Source organism: Buteo buteo, chromosome 7 (assembly GCF_964188355.1).
Source record: "Buteo buteo chromosome 7, bButBut1.hap1.1, whole genome shotgun sequence".
In the NCBI taxonomy this organism is placed as follows: domain Eukaryota; kingdom Metazoa; phylum Chordata; class Aves; order Accipitriformes; family Accipitridae; genus Buteo; species Buteo buteo.
Genome location: NC_134177.1, coordinates 18,077,048 through 18,082,312, shown reverse-complemented (window position 1 = coordinate 18,082,312; position 5,265 = coordinate 18,077,048). Strand labels below are relative to the sequence as shown.

At 44.4% G+C, this 5,265-nt stretch overlaps 1 protein-coding gene across 1 annotated transcript in view; it reads right to left on the bottom strand.

Annotated features, from left to right (window-relative positions):
• Window positions 1–860: 860 nt before the first annotated feature.
• XRN1 (5'-3' exoribonuclease 1) overlaps window positions 861–5,265 on the bottom strand; it is a 43,767-nt gene continuing 39,362 nt past the window's right edge. Inside the window, exons 45-46 of the transcript XR_012650974.1 lie at window positions 3,343–4,577; window positions 861–2,251 (exon numbers count right to left, since the gene is read on the bottom strand). The gene's annotated coding sequence lies outside the window, so the exon portion shown is untranslated. The remainder of the gene's footprint in view (window positions 2,252–3,342; window positions 4,578–5,265) is intronic.

The window sequence follows — 5,265 nt, the reverse complement described above, 5'->3', positions numbered from 1 at the left end:
CCGCCGCGGGGAGGGAGGGCGGCGGGCGGGGGCGGCTCTCCTGCGCCGGCGCAGCTCCCGGACGGCGGGGACGGCGGCGCCGGCGCCCGCTCGCCCCTCACGGGGAGGGCGGGAAGGGGGCAGCACTGCCCCGGCAGCGACGGCGCCTTCTCCGCCCGGCCAGGCCCTCGGCAGCGGGGTCCCACGGCCACAGCAAAACCACCAAAACAAAACCGCAGGGTTAGTCGGTGCAGTTTCTGTACAAATTTACTAAACGCACGTAAAAGGCTTCTACTGAAACGCCAAACGCTGAAGGGTTTCTAAAACACGGAATTCGGCGTGCGCCACTGGAATATCTCCTCACAGTGCTAACAGTGACTAAGTGAACACACTGCTTAAACCCAATTCTCCTCACAGCTCGAGCAGACGGAAAAATGTCAGCTAGGAGCAGGTGTTTGCTAAACAAGGAGGTACGGTCGCTCCTGGGATTTCTCACTGAAGGTAGCGAGCATCAGTGAACAAATTCTATGTAATCACACAAATTCTTGCAGCTGCAGCAATTCTTTTGTGCCATCACTTTCCTTCACAGCGGGAACCACGTCTAAAATTGCTGCTGGAACAGAGTTAGTGACAGAAGTGTTCCCGTACTGCCCTTAGATAGGCTGGTTTTTTTTTTTTTAACAGAAAACATCAGAAAAATTCTCAGTTAAGCAATAAAATACAGGATGCTCAACCCTGAACTAGAATCAGTAGAATTTAGTTTTAACCCCAATTTAATTAGAAGATTTAGTCAATTAGTTTCAACTCATCATTTAATTAGGGCAGGAAAAGCAAAAGCAAAAAATATATAGAACATATTTTCCCCTTGCACCTCTGTTTGGCCCCTCTTAGAAAAAGTTGCACTATGAACAACAAAAGGTTATTATGTGGGATAATAGTCTGATGTTACTGGATCTTTAAAGCAGGAATACTAATGACTGTGAAAGCGCCATAAAGAGAGGCTCCCTACCTCACCGGGCCAGTGGCAGAGGTCACTGGGACAAAGGTTTGGCTCACAGGGAGCTGAAGGCACATGAAAGAGAAAGCGAAGGAATGGCTGCTTTACCTCTCCTCCCTAAGGAACGACTCATTGAAAAGTCATCATCTCTTTGACTTTTATATTCTCTTTGACTATAACTTGACAAGTTATAATCTCTTGACATACAGCTAATACATATATGTCAGAGAAAGGTATCAAGTACTTCATATCCGATTAAGACTATTTTTCTTCAAACTAATTTAATTATTCTGTTAGTTTCTGTAAATAAAAGTTACTTAGAACTCCTGAAGAAAGCTCCCTCAATAAGATTCAACATGTGTAACTGGTATAAAAGGCTAAAGCTTCTCCAAACATTCAAAAACTAAGAAGCCTTAAGTAAAACTGGGAAAATGCATCTAGACATCTTTCATGTTTTCACAGTATCAACACAAGTGGGGCCCATCTCACTGCAAGATAAAGCAAAACTTCAAAAAGAAAATGGAGGTACAGGTTACTTTTTTCTTTTACAAGCTCTTAATGTAACAAAAACATACCCCTGATTCACTGTATTGCATGGAAGTGACCATAAGCAGATTTCTTCATGCAAAACTTAAACTCTGTTTAACATATTAACAAGAACTTACATGCATCTTGAAAATGAACACCATATACATGTTGGAAAGATAACATGAACCAAATTGCATAGCTGCAGTCCATATGTATCTCAGTGTATTGGGTTTGCGTGGCAAGGTTTCGGTAGCAGGAGGGTTACAGGGGTGGCTTTTGTGAGAAGCTGCTGGAAGCTTCCCCTATGTCCAATAGAACCAATGCCAGCTGGCTCCAAAACAGACCCACCGCTGGCCAAGGCTGAGCCCATCAGCGACGGTGGTAGCGCGTGCCTCTGGGATAACAGATTTAAGAAGGGGAAAAAAAAAAAGTTGCAGCAGGCACAGAAACTGCAGCTGGAGAGAGGAGTGAGAACATGTGAGAGAAACAGCCCTGCAGACCCCCAGGTCAGTGAAGAAGGAGGGGGAGGAGATGCTCCAGGCACCGGAGCAGAGATTCCCCTGCAGCCCGTGGGGAAGACCATGGTGAGGCAGGCTGTCCCCCTGCAGCCCAGGGAGGTCCACAGTGGAGCGGATATCCACCTGCAGCACAGGAAGGACCCCACACCAGAGCAGGGGGATGCCCGAAGGAGGCTGTGACCCCGTGGGAAGCCCGTGCTGGAGCAGGCTCCTGGCAGGACCTGTGGATCTGTGGAGAGAGGAGCCCACGCTGGAGCAGGTTTTCTGGCAGGACTTGTGACCCATGCCAGAGCAGTCTGTGCCTGAAGGACTGCACCCCATGGAAGGGACCCATATGCTGGAGCAGTTCGTGAAGAACTGCAGCCCGGGGGAAGGACCCACACTGGAGAAGTTAGTGGAGGACTGTCTCCCGTGGGAGGGACCCCATGCTGGAACTGGGGAAGAGTGATGAGTCCTGCCCCTCAGGAGGATGAAGCGGCAGAGACGACGTGTGATGAACTGACCCCAACCCCCATTCTCCATCCCCCTGCGCCGCTGCTGGGAGTAGGTAGAGAATTTGGGTGTGAAGCTGTGCCCAGGAAGAATGGAGGCACAGGGGGAAGGTGTTTTAAGATTTGGTTTTATTTCTCATTACCCTACTTTGGTTTGATTGGCAATGAATTAAGTTAATTTTCCCTAAGTTGAATCTGTTTTGCCTGTGACAGAAATCAGAGTGATCTCTCCCTGTCCTTATCTTGACCCACAAGCCTTTTGTTATATTTTTTCTCCCCTGTCTAGCTGAGGAGGGGAGTGATAGAGCAGCTTTGGTCGGCACCTGGCCTCCAGCAAGGGTTAACCCACCACACTCAGTTATATAGCATGTGTTAGAATTGCTCAATTTATGAGAGGCTTATGAAATACAAATTTTATATTATTGTTCTGTTTGTGATGTGATAAAAACAATGCAATAAAGGAGGCAACAGGTTTTCAGACATGCACAGCTTGTCCATACAGGACTTATCTGGCATTAGCTTATGTTACTTTGTCATAAAAAATATAATTCCCACACAGGCACTCTTTGTCTATGCAAACCCTCTGTGAACCCTCAGAGAAAAATCTTATCGCCAACATGGGTAAAAGCCCCAAGTTCATGTTAGCACAGACAAGAAACATCCAATTTGAAATGAAGATGTACGGACACCCTCCTTTCATACTGCGCTGCAACACTGATAACAAGCCTGCGTAACCTCTACCACCACCCCAGTCTTCCTGTCTGAGAACATGCAGGTGCCATTTCCACTGTTCAGAAGACGGAGAATTCATACACCTGGGGTCACATACCAATTCCCGCAGCAGCTATGTACTTCTGCATCTCCTCTGCTGAAATCGTCAGTTTCTTTGGTCTCTGGAAAGCGTGACTGGTCTTTTCTTTTACTGGAATATCAAACCAAATGAAGGAGTGGAGACACTACAGGGACCTGTCCAATGCTGTAGCAAAGGAAAGAGTTATTAAGTAAAACCAACCAAACGGCAGAACATCACGGACAAGAAGATCCTCCATCGCTGGCAGCGATGGCAAAACCCCCACCATGAATAATTTACATAGCATATTTGTAAGCAACATCATCATGCTCAGCATCTTTCAGTCAGCAACAAGTACACTTCAGAGGATGCCAAGCAAGAGGGCTTTGCCCCCATTACCCAGGTTAAAATAGGCCTTGAGAGACGGGAGCGCTACAGATCCAGCAGACCTAATTACTAGAAAGAAAACATGATCTTGACATTTTCTAGGACCAGATTATTAATTAAAATTTCCAAACTATTAAACTGTATTTGGAACAGGTAACTTATTTTTTCTTTTAAATAAAGCTATTCTCAGGTGCATTTCTGTTGTGCAACTGATACACATAAGGACCCTCTTCACTCACCCCAGGCTTCCAGAATTAATCTAACTTGCCACTAGCAGTGCCAACAGGATTCCAGCTACTGGAATCTAGGAGAGCAAGACCCAAAACTTGTAATCCCTGCTTTTTTGTTTAACTTCCCTTCCTTAGCTGTATTTTGCCAAGATGCATCTACCCTTCTACTGCCTCATCAAACTCTTATTTAATATTTTACCCGCTTCCTTAGCTCTACCATTCTAACAAGTTTTAACATTATGAAAGCATTGACCTCAGGGTCCTTAGTTTGTATTTAAGTAAGAAAGAGCCCACTAATTTCTGTTGCTCCATTGGTTGGTGCAGCCCACATATATCATTCATTAAGCCTCGCCTGAACAGACAGCCCAAAATTAAAAGTGATGACCTTTTGGCAAATTTTGCTGCAATAATTTACCATATGATCATTCTCAGCAGTTCTTCCTGCCAGAATTTACCACTCTCCTTGAAGTCCAACAGACAGAACCACATACAATGACAGCAGTTAATCTAGCATGTTAGCTTCGTGGGTGATTTTAGTTTTAGGTAGCGATGGGATGTTTCTTAAGCAGTTCCACTCTTGCTAAATCATCCCGCCCTCACACTGCGAACTGTTGTACCAACACAGCTGTTCTTGTGGCTCCACGGTGAACTATCAGGCTGAAAAATAACATGGGGGAAAGAGTTTCAATCAGATTAATTCCTTGATATGGTTCATAATGTGGTGATACAAACAGTTTGGCACAATCCAGTGGGAACAAGTAATAAGAGACTGGTTAAGCTAGAATTTTCACTAGAGAATCGCACACTGTGTGAACTGTGTCCACATACACGAGGTTTTGCATTGTGCCTGAGGCACAAACAGTCCTTCCTTTCTGCCAGCTCTGTAACAGAAGTAACCTTCAACAGAGAACGAGGTGGACTTTAGGACAATCAAGTTTTAAGCCAAGAATTTATCTACCAAAGCACGTGAAATGAAAATGTATACTTATTCTGTTAATGTTTCATTATTTGCCCATGCTTTTAAACCATCCTCAGTAATAGCTACATTTGGAGATGTGCAATGTGTATATACAAGATAATATCCATCATCCTCTGGATGTCTCTTAAGGAATTATGATGTGGACTAAAAATGACAGAACTATGAATGGCTCACAGGGAAAAAAAAATCTAAAAATACAGAGAGGAAAATGGCCATCAATGAAGCTTAAGTAGAAGAACAAGAGAATGGATATACTAGAAGCTAAAGGGATAAAAAAAGCACTTAAGAACTATTGTTTCAATAAGACCTAATCACTAACAAAAAACAAAAAACAAATGAAAAGATAATTAAAAAAGAAAGCAGCTT